The sequence below is a fragment of the Pristis pectinata genome, chromosome 10 (genome assembly GCF_009764475.1).
Source record: "Pristis pectinata isolate sPriPec2 chromosome 10, sPriPec2.1.pri, whole genome shotgun sequence".
Lineage (NCBI taxonomy): Eukaryota > Metazoa > Chordata > Chondrichthyes > Rhinopristiformes > Pristidae > Pristis > Pristis pectinata.
Window position 1 is genome coordinate 27,494,820 of NC_067414.1, and position 14,780 is coordinate 27,509,599.

Consider the following 14,780-nt stretch of genomic DNA (forward strand, 5'->3'; position numbering starts at 1 on the left):
TGTATTAGGATTCGAAACGTAATTGGCTTCTGCTCACTGGAGTTTAGAAGACTGAGAAGTGTATGTTCTTGAGAATTATGACATTCAGTATTTTGTAAGTGATTGACAGGGTAGATACTGAGAAGCATGTTTTGATGTACTTATGATCTGTCTGGATGGCATGCAAACAAAAGATTTTCACTGTATCTTGGTACATGCGACAACAATAAACCAATGCCAATACCTTACTGTAAGTGTTTGAAAATCTCAGGCCCAGAGGGCTATGACTTCTCAATTGGTGAAGTTGTTCAAAACTGAGATCAACAGAGATTTTCTGGCACGAAAAGAATCAAAGGTTATGGGAAATTGAACAGGAGGTACTTCATCAGCTACAAACTTACAATTAGAAGCTGGAGAAAAGGAATGGCTGGCCAGCAGTTTGGAATTTCCTTGCATTGTCAAGTGCTCTGGTAATGCTTGCTCTTGTGCTTAAGTCAAGTCACGGCAGGGATTGATACAGGTTCAAGCACCACATTGTTCACTTCCTGATCTGAGCCTTGTTGAACAGAGAAGTGGAGAGTAAAGCCTGTGATGGTTCCCAGCAGGAAAACAGGCAAGCAAACTGAGCCTGGACAGTCTATGCTGCCTCCTGGCAGCCAGCTTGTATTGATTTATGAATTGATGGAAGACTCGCAAAGCCCCATATGGTGATCCTCTTATTTATGCTATTGCTGGGAATCTTGTTTGTCAGTGAGCACATTCTGGGAATCCAAATTTTACATACTTAGCTATCCATGTGAATAAGTTGTCAAACAAATAGCTTCTTCAGCATCAGTCCATCTTCAAGCTGCATTTCCCAGCCAACTTGCATGCTGAATAACAGTTTCCCCTCTCGGACATGTGGAGGTGGGATCGTTGGCACCCAAGGAATCTTGGAAGGTCGGCAGTCTGAGCCAATGTTTTTCTCTAATTCTGCCTTCAATCTCTAATGCAGACTCATTAGACACTAGAACAAGAAATCAATATTCTCACAAAAATGTCACAATGGCTATTCAAGTCTGAGGATACTATTTTTTTGACCCAGCACAGAGCTGTGCCCTATCAGGCTTGGGTCAGGTAGCCAGGCCATATGGCAAGCACCTGAATTTCCATGTTTTTTTTATTTGCATTGATTGTGGCTACATTCTATTGTTTCTAACTGAGCAGGTGTTGATGTGTAAAATGTTCTTCAATAAAACCTCAGTGATGGAAAGCTTTAGGAACCATTAGTCTGAAGTCATAAAGTCATAGAGAGGTACAGTAAGGAAACAGGCCCTTCAGCCCACCAAATCCACACTGACCATCAACCACCATTTACTCTAATCCTACATTAATCCTAGTTTTTACTCTCCCCACATTCCCATCAACTCCCCCAAGATTGCACCTCTCATCTACACATTAAGACAACTTACAGTGGCCAGTTAACCTACCAGCTCACACATCTTTGGGATGTGTGAGGAAACTAGAGCATCAGGCGGTCACAGGGAGAACATGCAAACTCTACACAGACAGCACTCTAGGTCAGGATTAAACCCAAATCTCTGGTGCTATAGTGCAGCTGCTCTACTAGCTATGCCATTATAGCGCCCTAAGTCAGCTTTCTAGTCTAAGTATGCTGCATTTACCACAAGCAAGAGAGTGAAAGTTTAGAGGGGATTGAGGATATGGGGAGTTGAGGCTACAATCTGGGCAGCTACGATCTAATGAATGGCAGAACAGGCTCGTGTTCTGAGTGGCCTGCTCCTGCTCCTTACTCGTACATCAGACCTAAAAGTTACACATATGCCGTAGCCACAAAATATAGCTCATTTTGTCAATGTATGATTGGAACAAAGCTGATGCTCTATGGTTAGAATAATCCATCATGCAAGCAATGATGATTGTTCATATACCCTTACACATCAATAGCAGCTGGAGGGGAGGACTACCACTTGTCCAGTGTCACTGTACACTGAAAGGCTTGGATGGAGTGTACATGGAGTAGATGTTTCCATTAGTGGGAGAGTCTAGGATCTGAGGGCATAGCCTCAGAATGAAGGGACGTCCCTTTAGAACTGAGGTGTGGAGGAACTTCTTCAGCCAGAGGATGATGAATCAGTGGAATTCGTTGTCATGAAGGGCTGTGTAGGCCAAGTCATTGGGTGTATTTAAGGCAGAGATTGTTAGATTCCCGATTGGTTAGGAGGTTAAGGGTTACAGGGAGAACATAGAACATAGAAAGACCTACAGCACAATTCAGGCCCTTCAGCCCACAAAGCTGTGCCGAACATGTCCCTACTCTAGAAATTACTAGGCTTACCCATAGCCCTCTATTTTTCTCAGCTCCATGTACCTACCCAACAGTCTCTTAAAAGACCCTATCGTATCCGCCTCCACCACTGTTGCCGGCAGCCCATTCCACGCACTCACCATTCTCTGAGTAAAAAACTTACCCCTGACATCTCCTCTATACTTACTCCCCAGCACCTTAAACCTATGCCCTCTTGTGGCCACCATTTCAGCCCTGGGGAAAAGCCTCTATCTACCCGATCAATACCTCTCATCATCTTATATACCTCTATCAGGTCCGCCCTCATCCTCCATCGCTCCAAGGAGAAAAGGCTGAGTTCCTTCAACCTGCTTTCATAAGGCATGCTCCGCATTCCAGGCAACATCCTTGTAAATCTCCTCTGCACCCTTTCTATGGCTTCCACATCCTTCCTGTAGTGAGGTGACCAGAACTGAGCACAGTACTCCAAGTGGGGTCTGACCAGGGACCTATATAGCTGCAACAATACCTCTCGGCTCCTAAATTCAATTCCTCGATTAATGAAGGACAATACAACATATGCCTTCTTAACCACAGAGTCAACCTGCACAGCCACTTTGAGCGTCCTATGGACTCGGACTCCAAGATCCCTCTGATCCTCCACACTGCCAAGAGTCCTACCATTAATACTATATTCTGCCATCATATATGACCTACCAAAATGAACCACTTCACACTTAAGGAGGGAGAATGGGGTTGAGAAAAAAAATCAGCCATGACTGAATGGCAGAGCAGACTCGATGGGCCCAATGGCCTAATTCTTCTCCTATAGCCTATGGTATTATGGTATAATAAACCTGTGTCCTAACAAGTAAGGGCTCAACTGGACTAGTTACAGGGAGCTTAGTAGTGATTTCTGTGGAGTTTTGTTTGATTAAACACAAGCATTATCCCAACTAACATTATTATGTTAAATTCCTGTGGCATTCATGCAGGTATTTGAAAATCCCAAACACGTGACCTTGGCTAACCCGTCTCAAATCTTCTTTACTTAAATCAAGATGTTTGTCTCCAAGGCGGAAAAAAAAAATTCATGTGATTTCTGGGATTCAGGAGATCTTACTTAAATAGCATAATAGTTTGATCCAGAGAAGAGAGCTTTGAAAGTCAGAAAATAGAAATGTCTAATTTTTTTGTATTCTGGACAGCTAGAATCTCCAGCGTTTGGCAAGAGGTAAGCTGAAGCCCCACAGAGATTATGTAAATGGTCACTTACAAAGTCCTTCTGGAGCATCTGCTGTTTTTTGATTGTCCTGCTTGAGTTGTGGCCAGAAATTAGGAGACTCCCAATGGTCCAGTATTCAAAGATTAATCTAGTAAAATATGACTTTATTCAAAATTCCCATTGTGTTTATTTGGATAGAAATATGAAATGATTAAATGCATTGTGTATTTTTTTTTGCACATTTTTAAAGTCCAAACATAATACTTCTTGGCAAATGATATGTCAAGATTTGACTTAACCACAAGGCCTTAAAACTCTGATGTGACAGCATGATGTCTATGTTATACGTCCAAAAACCAATGAATGGCTGAATTCTCACACACTTACTGACCGGTCAAAGAGTGGGAGGGTATGCAAAAGTTCAGTTAAAGGAGGTCAGTCTACACTCTGGAGGGCTTCCATTGCACAATTGTGTTAGATACCAAAAGATGAAGTGCGTACACTGAAAATCACAAGAAAGGACAAGAAATCACAAGAAAGTTACTGTGTTGCAGTAACAGAGAAAGCAATAATATAAACAGACTGTTCCAGCAGAGTAATGGTCCTTTCAAATATATTTTCCTTTCATTAGTAGGGATGTGACGTCGGGGAATTGGGTGGCACTGTGGTGCACCTTACAGCGACCCGGGTTCAATCCTGATCTCTGGTGCTGTCTGTGTGGAGTTTGCACATTCTTCCTGTGACTGCATGGGTTTCCTCTGGGTGCTCTGGTTTCCTCCCTTGTCCCAAAGATGTGTGGGTTGGTAGGTTAATTGGTCACTTTAAATTACCCTTAATGTGTAGTTGAGAAATAGAATCGGAGGAGAGAATAAAATGTGATTAGTGTGAATGACTGCTTGATGGTCGGTATGGACTCGGTGGGCTGAAGGTCCTGTTTCTGTACTGTTTGATCCTATGATTCTATGAGTTACAGTTCGGTCAAACACTCAGCAACTTTTACCATTACCAGCCTGATCAAAGTTAAAGGATTTGTGCTGGTTAGAACAAATGCTTTATTGTCTTGATTTTAGATGTTTTCTAAAATCCATTCAAAACAGTCTAGTTAAATGGATTTTCATATTACATATTTCTTTTGATATTGAAGGAGGTTATTCAGCCCATTGAATCCATGCCAGCTACTGACACTAGGGGCAATTTACTATGGCCAGTTAACCTGCACATAAGGCCCAAACCCAGATGTGACTCAGGCTATCTTCTCAATTACTCTCTGTACTCCCTGCTCTGCCCAGGACTGCAAGAAACTGCAGAGAGTTGTGGACACAGCCCAGTGCATCATGGACACCAGCCTCCCCTCCTTAGACTCTATCTTTATCTCTCACTGTCCTGGTGAAGCAGCCAGCATAATCAAAGACCCCACCCACCCGGGTCATTCTCTCTTCTCTTCCATCAGGTACAGGAGCCTGAGGGCATGTATCACCATCTTAAGGACAGCTTCCTACCCCACTGTGATAAGACTATTGAACGGTTTCCTTATACGATAAGATGGACTCTGACCTCACAATCTACCTCGTTGTGACCTTGCATTTTAATGCACTGCACTTTCTCTGTAGCTGTGACACTTTACTCTGTACCCTTATTGTTTTTACCTGTACTGCATCAATGCACTCTGTACTACCTCAATGCACTCTGTACTAACCCAACATAACTGCACTGAGTAATGAATTGACCTGTACAATCAGTATGCAAGACAAGTTTTTCACTGTACCTCGGTACAAGTGACAATAATAAACCAATACAAAAACCAATACTAAACTTCATCCTGTGACCCCATGGAATGTTTAACATCCAGGTACCAAAGTCAGTTCAATGTCTCATGTGAAGGACAGTTTCAGTAACACCGCCTTCCTCAATTGGGTTAATGGTCTAAGTTTTACAAAAGAATGAACTGAAACCATTTATATAACATCCTCCATGACCTCAGATGGTCCCAAAGTGCTTCACAGAGAATGAAGTACTTCCAAACCACAGCCACCGTTGTACTTAAGAAATTTAGCACCTAATTTGCACCCAGTAAAATTGTGTAAAGAGTAATGAGTTAATGACTAGGTAAATGTCCCTGTGTGGTAGGTTGAAAGATAACTATCAGCCTGAAAACTGGGAATATGCTCCTTCTCTTCTTTGGATAGTGCCATGGAAATGTTTGCATTCATTCAAGATGGCAGGAAGTGCTTCAACGTAATGTCATATGAAAACATGCTATCTCCAACACTGCATCATTTCCTCAGTAGTGTACTGAGGGGTCAGCCTGGATTATGTGTTTAAACTCCGGAGTGAAGCTTCAAATCTATAGTCATTTGACTATAGATTTGGTGTTACCAACAGGGTCTTGGTATTGGTTTATTATTGTCACTGGTACTGAGGTACAGTGAAAAACATGTCTTGCATACCATTCATACAGATCAATTCATTACACAGTGAAGATACATTGAGTTAGTACAGAGTACATGGAGGTAGTACAGATAAAAAAACAACAACAGAGTACAGAGTAAAGTGTCACAGCTACAGGGAAGTGCATTGCAGGTAGACAATAAGGTGCAAGGTCACAACAAGGTAGATTTTGAGGTCAGGAGTCCATCTCAACATATAAGGGAACCGTTCAATAGTCTTATCACAGTGGGATAGAAGCTTTACTTGAGCCTGGTGGTATGTGCCCTCAGGCTCCTGTATCTTCTGCCCAATGGGAGAGGAGAGAAGAGAGAAATACCCAGGTGGGTGAGGTCTTTGATTATGCTGGCTGCTTCACCAAGGCAGCAAGAGGTATAGACCATGGAGGCTGGACATGGAGGGGAGGCTAACCTGTTGGGGTAGGCTTCCCCAATCCCCATAGGCAAAGGTGCCGCCCATTGTGATGTAAAAATATACAAGCTACAGAAGGCCACATTCTGTTCCCAGACAGGGCTACACAGTTGATAAGTTAGACCCAAAGCTAGGATTCTGCAAGGGTAAGCAGAAGAAAGATCAAAGACTTCAGTTCTTGATTGTTATGCAGCAATCCAGTCTGGAAGATGCACATGTCCAGGCATCTGGGAAGGACAGCATGGGGCTCATTTGTGTTGATCTCCACTGGAAATTTGTCTGGAGGCTTATGTTGTTCAGGATAACGTGAAGAGTGGTGGTTGGGCAACTGCCAGTTCCTAATTCACAGTATCCCAGCTTGAAGCCAACTGTTTCAGGAAGAGAGAATGAGAATGTACAACCTGGTATTAATTCTTGGTCCTTACCTTTCTGGGTTGAATTGCCAGAATTTTACTCAATAACAAAATAGCCCAGAAATTGTGTTAGTGAGAAAAATTCACATGGGAAGTGATTTCTGCAGGTGAGCCTAATAACTGGGGCCAAAGAAATTACTGGCAAAGTATCTGTAGGGTAGAATTTATTTTTACTCAGGGAGTTGTCAGGATCTGCCCAAAAACCTATGAAGGCGAACTCCTATATGGTTTCATTTATACTTGGGAACTGAAGCCACAAAGGCAAGGTTAATTAATGGCAGAAAACTTGTTTCTTATTGCAAAAAAGGCTATTCAGTCCCCTCTGCCTACAGCCTCCAGTGGGAGTCAAGCTCCCCTTCCAGAGCAGTAGTGTAATGCTTGAGAAGGTCAGGTGCAGAGTGGTGGTGGGATCCTTGTTGTGCTGATTCTGGCTTGCCACCCACTCTAATTACTTAAGTGATCTAATGTATGGTCAGAGTTGTGGGTATTAAGCAGGAGCTCAAAGGAGGAGTGCAATTCAAGGAGCCTAGAGTTTTTATGGAGGGGATTCCAGGGCATATAGGACAGAGAGCCAATGGGTGGGCAGCTAGTGAAAGTGTGAAGGGAAAGAGGCAAAACTCAGTAAAGGCAGAGAGTTCAGGAGTGGGTGCACAGTGCAAGACATGGTTGCACTGGGGAAACGGTGTTGCCAGGAAGGGATTTAAAACCAGGGATCAGAACTATAAATTTATAAGCTCTGGTCTGGCAGAGCTTCCATCTTTCTGATGACATCATTGAGAAATGCTTTGGGAAACAGTCTAATATTAATAGTACTCTATAAATCTGTGTGCCCATTTTTGTTTTACACATGTAAAAAGATAATCAAATTACTCTTATCTCTTCACCTTCTATGCTTGAACTAAGTCTACCATCACAGCTTCTGCTCAGAGACTGATGGTCTGCCTGAGTCTTCTGTTTTCACCACCCAGTCACAGTTCTGGGACACAGACCTCGGGGCAAAACTGGATAGGTCTAAAATCTCATTCAGCCCTAAATATCCTAATAGATGTGACCTTGTTGTACTGAGAGTAAATATTAGGGATCTAAGTGGGGAACATATTAATACTTAGTATTTTAATCATGCTTCATTTCAGTTACAAAACAGTTACATACAAATAGTAATGTGTGTACAAAAGAGCTAACCTAATAGATGCCCCAAAAACAATGAGATTTTCATATGGTGAAAAGTTATTTCCTCAGCAATGAATCATAGCCCAGCATCCATTCTCCTCCTCCCAACAGCCATTTGGAATCTGACACCACCCCAGCCATCAGAATCCCAATCCGCCCTTGAGAGAAGCTCTGATCTTCCCTTCTCCTTCTTTTAACTGTCCTGTGACCCATACCTCCTGGCACTACTGTAGTGAGACAGCACATGGCTGTCACGTGACAGTAACGACACTGACCCCCGCTGGTCGGAGGACAGCATTGCTCCTGGGATCGGAAGTGATACCACTGTCAATCAAGGTGCGGCTCCACCCACCCCTCAGGTGTGAGAGTACCTTTTGTCTCTGAACTTGCCTGACCATTGGCTGTGGCAGGCACCTTTGTCCTTGACCCCCAAACCATTGGCCCATTTAAATCACTCAGTGAGGCTCCACCCAGCCTCCTAGCACCATAAAAAGGGTTGCAATCTCCTAGCTCTCTCTTTGACAACCCCAGGAGTAGTGAGACAACGCTGCAGAGATCACTGGTAAGAGTGCATCACCACATGGTTTGGGAGTGTTTCACTCAGACTCAGGGAGCATTAAGGGCCAATGCTAGTGTGGGTCAAGCATTGAAGTACTATATCCTGAAGTCGTACGTTGTTATTGTGTGCTTGTGTGTATCAGTGTGTGTGTGTGTGTGTGAGTGTATCTTATCCTAGTTGTGGTTCCCCCTCACGTTCACGGTCTCCTGCGTGTGTGTGTGCATCTGTTCCCATCCATCCTGTCCCCGCGTTTGCCTTTGTGATTAAACTAGTTTTGATCTCCAAAGCTCGTATCCAGAGTCCTTCATCCTTAAGGCCAAAAGGAACCATTTCACACAACAACTACACTAGCTCCTCCAACTACATAGTGGAACTGAGTTAGGAAAGTCCTCAGTATGCACAATGTGTGCCAGATTAATTCTATGACAGATGATCCCTTGGGGCCCATGGGCAATATAATATTGCTCAGGGAGACACATGTACAGGACGTGCATTACCCTACTATATATTACTGCTTTAATGTGCCTTTTGACATATGAAACATCAATGTAGAAGCATCACATCCACAAAAGGAAGAGGTACTGGAATGAGAGCCAGAGCTCTCTGGCAGAGAAAAGAGATAGAGAAAAGAGATAGAGACAATGATGAATCAAAAAAATAAGGAGGTATAAAGCACATGTCAGGTGCACACAGAACCACAACACAAATGGCGGAAGGAACATACCACCTCCCAATCTACCCATCCTCCCATCCTGTCAAGCACCTCCTGCCACACTTGTGGTGGCAGAGCCTATTGGCCCTACATTTGCGTGATCAATCACCCTAGATCCTCAGAACTGGAGCAGAAGCAAGTCAGCCTCAACCTTAGGGGACCCCGGTGATCATCAATGTCTGCCTATGCTGAGAGGTGGTGCCTGAGGTATGGAAGTGGTCCATGTTTACCAGGGTCCTGTCATAAACCCTCACTGTTGGAATGTGGTATTATACAGCTGGGCAGGTTGGGAGAGGATCTTTGTTTTGCTGATGCCAAATTAAAGGCCCATCCTCTCATGTGTTTCAGTGAATGAGCTGATGAGGACATAATGCTCAGCCAAGCATCAGCATACTGCATCTTATTCTCAAATGCCCAGTTTCCCCTCAGCACAGCCTGCCTTATTCTCAAATACCAGGATCTCCAATAACATAGATAGTTCGATTCCCACTTACTCCATTGAAACAATCCATCTTAATTCTAACTCTGTGTATTCACAAATGTTCCCTGACTTCTGAGTATTTCCAAAATTTCCGGTTTTAATTTCTGATTTCCTGATATCTACTGTATTTTCCTCTTAATTTCCCTCATCACAACCTACCTTTCCCAGTTACCATGTTCTTTATTAACACAATCAAATAACAGCTCCTTCCATGTCAACACAACTAATCACGCTCCTAAACGCAAGCATAAAATGTATTTAATGACAACATACATGGGTTGATTATACAGGAGCTGGCAATGATGCAGCCACTAACCACAGAGGGTGAACATCTGTTCAAACCATAACAGACAGATATGAATCATTAACGTTTACTTGATTGCTTGTAAACACAGTCAGGCTTTTTAAGATCAAGGTACGATTACACTACTAAAAGCATTGGTGATTCACTCAAAATCAAATAACAAATGGTTAAAAACAGAGGAAACCAGAGCACCCCAGCAGAAAGCCACACATTCACAGGAAGAATGCACAAACTCTACACCAACAGCATCCAGGGTCAGAATCGAACCTGGGCTGCTGGAGCTGTAAGATGGCAGCACTAACTGTTGAGCTGCCATGCTGCCCAGTCACATCATGGTAACTGCCTGCAGTAGGCACTTGCACTGTGAGCCTAGTGGTGCCAGCCTGACAGGGGTGTCGAGACACCACCTTGGATCAAAGACACAGCTGCCTCTTTTACAGATGGGCTGAAAGGTACCTGCAAAAATTCAACATCCCTTTTGCTGTTCTGTGCACAGGAACAGACGCACAGATGGCCCAGACGCAGCTGTCTCGGTGTCACTCCCATCTGGTTCTGGTGCCATGTGCCATTCATCTCTCCCCTAATGGTTCCCATTATAACCTCCCATACTTACCACATTCCAGCACTGGTAGCCTTTGTATTCCTGCTTATCACCCTCCAGCAGTTGTCTCCACCTTCCCCCTTCCTTCCCCCACCTTGCTCCATCTGCCAAATGCAGGCAAATGGGACTGGCTTAGATGGGAATTTTGGTTGACACAGACCATTTGGGCCAAAGGGCCTGTCTCCATGCTGTATGACTCTATAACTCTATGAATCATCACTTAACAAGGTAAGATCCTTGAGGCCACACTCAACCTTTAAAAGCCGACACTGAACACACTACACATACCTTACTTTACCTGGCATTTCACAGACTTTCTTTGCAGAAAAACTGTGATCACAACAGCTTAAATTTGAAATGTCAAACAGAAGAAGCAAGACTCTGTTTTGCTTTTGACCCTTTATGAACTAGCAGATATAAAAAGGTAAAGAGAGAGATCCAGATGTTTATGATCCTAATTAAGCTAATGACTTTCACTCTTACTACAGCAGCAAGACTTTTGATGTGACTCTAAGATTTACTTTTCTAAATAAAATCTCTCTGCCTTTTAAGGATTAATACATCTTCAGTGGAATCCTAGTGGATTTATTCTAAGGTCTCCCAGGATCTTATGTGGTGTGGTGTTGCATGGGCATATTCACTATAACAAGTTATAACAGTAGCATTGTTACAATCTCATTCAAGATGTGGCATGCCAACAATACAGAGGTCTGGATGACTCACTAAAGCCTCAAAGGTCACAGTCGGATATGCATGTCTCTGCTGTGAATATGCCCCATGATACATCATCTCTGCTTTTGAAATAGTGATTAGGAATTTAAAGGAATCCAGCTGGGAATAGGCTAATCCAACTTTGAATATTTCTTTGCACTGAGATCAAACTACCAAGACCCAGATTAATGTAACAGTTTTCCTGCGTGTCATTAGATAAATTGGGCCCAACTCCCAAATGTTCTGCCAGAAATCTAAATGAGACTTTTAATATTATGTTCCTGATGCCTAGACTCTTACTCATCAATGCAGGTTTTCTGGTTTCTGGTGGAAAGCAATAGTCCTTGGAAACCTGCCTTCCAATAAACAGCATATCTTGGGAGACCAGGGTTTCACTTTTTTAACTGTGGATCTTTCCCTTAATACATAGTCATTCCATCCTGAATCATATCTCACAGTGTATGCTTAGCTCTCCATCATCTTGCCTTTGACATTATACTTTTACCTCCTGCAGTGGTGATGAACAGATTGCCCAAAGTTAAAAGCAGATGTTAGAAATCTGTAGTAGAAACTAAATGTCAGAAACAGTCAAAGGGTCAGGCACTGTCAGTGGAGCGTAAAACAAATTGAATGCTTCAGGTTGGTGATCTTTCCTGGAAATGTTAAAAGTAAGAACATGAGAAACAGAAACAGATATAGGCTCAAAGGTCCCTCGAACCTGTTCCACCATTCAAAGGGATTATGGCTGATCTAATATTGGCCCAAAACACCACTTCCTTGCTTCCTTACTTTCTCCTTATATCTTGGCTTACTTGTGATTTAAGTGTCCCTCAATCTCCAGTACTCTGGGATAGAGAATTATAAAGATTCAAGCAACAAACAATGTGCTGGAGGAACTCAGCAGGTCGAGCAGCTTCTGTGGGAGGAAAGGAATTGTCGAGGTTTTGGGTCGAAACCCTGCATCAGGACTGACAGTAGAGAGGTGAAATGGCCAGTATAAAGAGGAGAAGGAGAGTGGTGAGAAAGGATTGCAAGGTAATTGGAGGACTGAGGAGGGGTGTGAGATGACAGGCAGTTAGTACCAGGTAGGGGAAATAAGCAGGGTTCATCCTTTTCGGTGGTTCATGCACTAGGGCCCCAAATCCCTTCGTAATGCAACATTTTCTAGTCTCACTAAAGTTAAATAATAATCTGATTTTTCATTCTTCCTCCCAAAGTAGATAACCTCACATTTTCTCACTTTATACTCTCTCTGACAACATCTAGCCCATTCATTTAATCTGTCTAAATCCCTTTGCAGTTTCTTTGTATCTCCATTACAATTTATTAACCCATTTATTTTGGTACCATCAACAAATTTGGTTAAAGGACATCCAAGTCATTAACGTAGATTGTAATTAGTTGAGGTCTAAGCATTGATTCTTGTGGCACTCCACTAATTACTGATTGCAAATCCAAAAATGACCCATTTATCCCAATTTTGTCTTCTGTTAATTTTCTAATCCCCTGTGATGTCAATATATCACCTGTCACCCTGTGCATTCTTATCTTGTGGAGTAACCCTTTATGTAGCACCAATTTAATGCTTTCTGGAAATACATTACATTCACTGATTCCCTTCTATCCAGCCAGTTTGTTGCATCCTCAAAGAGCTCACAAATTTGTGAAACACAATCTCCTTTTCATAAAACCATGTTGACTCCACTTGAATTTCTAAATATCCAATTAGCACCTCATTAAATGCGGATTCCAGCATTTTCCTAATGGCTCATATTGGGCTAACTGGCCTATAATTTCCTTCTTTCTGCCTCCCTTTTTCCTTGAGGTTTTTCAATCCTCTGACATCTCTCCGCAATCCAAGAAATTTTAATAGATAACAACCAAGCTCCTTTCCATCTCTGTACCTACTTCCTTTAAGACCTCTGGTTACAGACCTTCAGGTGTGATGAATTTGTCAGCCTTTAGCTCCACTGGCTTCCCTAGTACTTGTTTTCTAGATATGAAGATTGTTCTAATTCCCTTCATCCCTGAAGTCCCTTGACTATATTATTCTTGGGATGCTTTTAGTATCTTCTACTATGAAGACCATTTCAAAATAATCATTTAGAATCTCTGCCATTTCTTTATTTCCCATTACTAATTCTTCAGTTTCATCCCCTAAAGCAAAGGTTTTCAACCTGTGGTCGTGGCAGGTTGCCAGAGGGTCCGCGAGCAAGCCAAGAAAAAAATGGAAAAGAGACCTGTTAAAAAGTCGTAGCTTACTTGTTTGATCCAGTCTTCCACTATTCAGAAAATGGTCATATCTATTCTATATGTTATAGGCAAAAATCTTAGAGACTTAGACAGTGTTCCCTTCTGATAAGCTGTCGCTTAATATTCGATTTGTGTAGTCAGAGTAGTCAGCAGTGTTCACTACTCACTACTACTCACTACTACTGTAGCGTTAGCGAGACTGAGTGACGTTGTTGGTGTGCCTTAATAATATTGCTTACTTAACGGGCATTTACGCCACAGTGACGTCACTGTTAAACGAAAAGTGAGCAAGCGTGTAAATTTTAGATTAGTTTTGATAATTTTGTTTATCAGTAATAGTAATTAAACTCTCCAGCATGTATTGCTGATTATGGAGAAATTTCTGAAGAGAAAAGCTGACCAGAAACCGGAAGCTTCTGATGACGAAGGGGATAAGGGTGACCAAAAGAGAAAACAATGCAAGTACGATCCAGAATACATTTCATATGGCTTCATCGCAGTGGAGACAAATGCAGACCAACCTCTCTGTGTTGTGTGTTTGCAAACACTGTCCAACGATGCAATGAAACCAGGGAAATTGAAGCGCCATTTAACAACAGTGCATCCAGATATTGCCAGTAAGCCGAAGGAATATTTTGAGCGGCAAAAGGACCTGTACCTCAAGCAGAAAGGCAAAATGACAGCCTGCGCCACTGTAAACGAGAAGGCTCTTCGCGCATGATTTTTGATAGCATTACGAATAGCACGTTCCAGAAAGCCTCACACAATTGGAGAAGAGCTTATATTGCCTGCAGCAGTAGATATGTGCAAAGTTGTACTGGGAAAAGAATCCAGTCAAAAACTGAAAGCTATTCCACTGTCTGATAACACAGTAAGCAGAAGAATTGGCGATATGGCGAAAGATATACAGAGCCAGCTGACAGCACGTCTTCAGCAAGTCAGATTTGCGATTCAGCTCGATGAAAGTACTGATGTTGCCAGTGTTGTGCAGTTGTTGGTTTATGTTCAATATTGCTGGGAAGAAGAGGCTTTGGAAGACTTTTTGTTTTGCAAGGCACTCCCAGGGCGTACAACCGGTGAAGAACTTTTCCGTGTGCTTGACACTTTTTTTGCACAATTGGCATTGGCGTGGACACAGTGTATTGGAGTCTGCACGGATGGTGCTGCAGCAATGACGGGACGGAAGTCGGGTCTAGTCGCACGAGTGAAAGAAGTAGCTCCACATGTAG